This window comes from Bison bison, unplaced genomic scaffold, assembly GCF_000754665.1.
Source record: "Bison bison bison isolate TAMUID 2011002044 unplaced genomic scaffold, Bison_UMD1.0 scf7180017864471, whole genome shotgun sequence".
NCBI classification, from domain to species: domain Eukaryota; kingdom Metazoa; phylum Chordata; class Mammalia; order Artiodactyla; family Bovidae; genus Bison; species Bison bison.
Genome location: NW_011495032.1, coordinates 42,041,655 through 42,042,689, shown reverse-complemented (window position 1 = coordinate 42,042,689; position 1,035 = coordinate 42,041,655).

Below are 1,035 nucleotides of genomic sequence, written 5' to 3'. Positions count from 1 at the left end.
TCTTTTCACAGCTATTTGTAAGGCCTCCCCAGACAGCCATTTTGCTTTTTTGCATTTCTTTTCCATGGGGATGGTCTTGATCCCTGTCTTCTGTACAATGTCACAAACCTCATTCCATAGTTCATCAGGCATTCTATCAGATCTAGGCCCTTAAATCTATTTCTCACTTCCACTGTATAATCATAAGGGATTTGATTTAGGTCATACCTGAATGGTCTAGTGGTTTTCCCTACTTTCTTCAATTTAGGTCTGAATTTGGCAATAAGTTCATGATCTGAGCCACAGTCAGCTCCCAGTCTTGTTTTTGTTGACTGTATAGAGCTTCTCCATCTTTGGCTGCAAAGAATATAATCAATCTGACTTCAGTGTTGACCATCTGGTGACGACCATGTGTAGAGTCTTCTCTCGTGTTGTTGGAAGCGGGTGTTTGCTATGACCAGTGCATTTTCTTGGCAAAACTTTATTAGCTTTTGCCCTACTTCATTCCATATTCCAAGGCCAAATTTGTCTGTTACCCCAGGTGTTTCTTGACTTCCTACTTTTGCATTCCAGTCCCCTATAATGAAAAGGACATCTTTTTTGGGTGTTAGTTCTAAAAGGTCTTGTAGGTCTTCATAGAACCATTCAACTTCAGCTTCTTCAGCGTTACTGGTTGGGACATAGGCTTGGATTACTGTGATATTGAATGGTTTGCCTTGGAAACAAACAGAGATCATTCTGTCATTGTTGAGATTGCATCCAATTACTGCATTTCAGACTCTTTTGTTGACCATGATGGCTACTCCATTTCTTCTAAGGTATTCGTGCCCACAGTAGTAGATATAATGGTCATCTGAGTTAAATTCACCCATTCCAGTCCATTTTAGTTTGCTGATTCCTAGAATGTCGATGTTCACTCTTGCCATCTCTTGTTTGACCACTTCCAATTTGCCTTGATTCATGAACCTAACATTCCAGGTTCCTATGCAATATTGCTCTTTACAGCATTGAACCTTGCTTCTATCACCAGTCACATCCACAACTGGGTATTGTTTT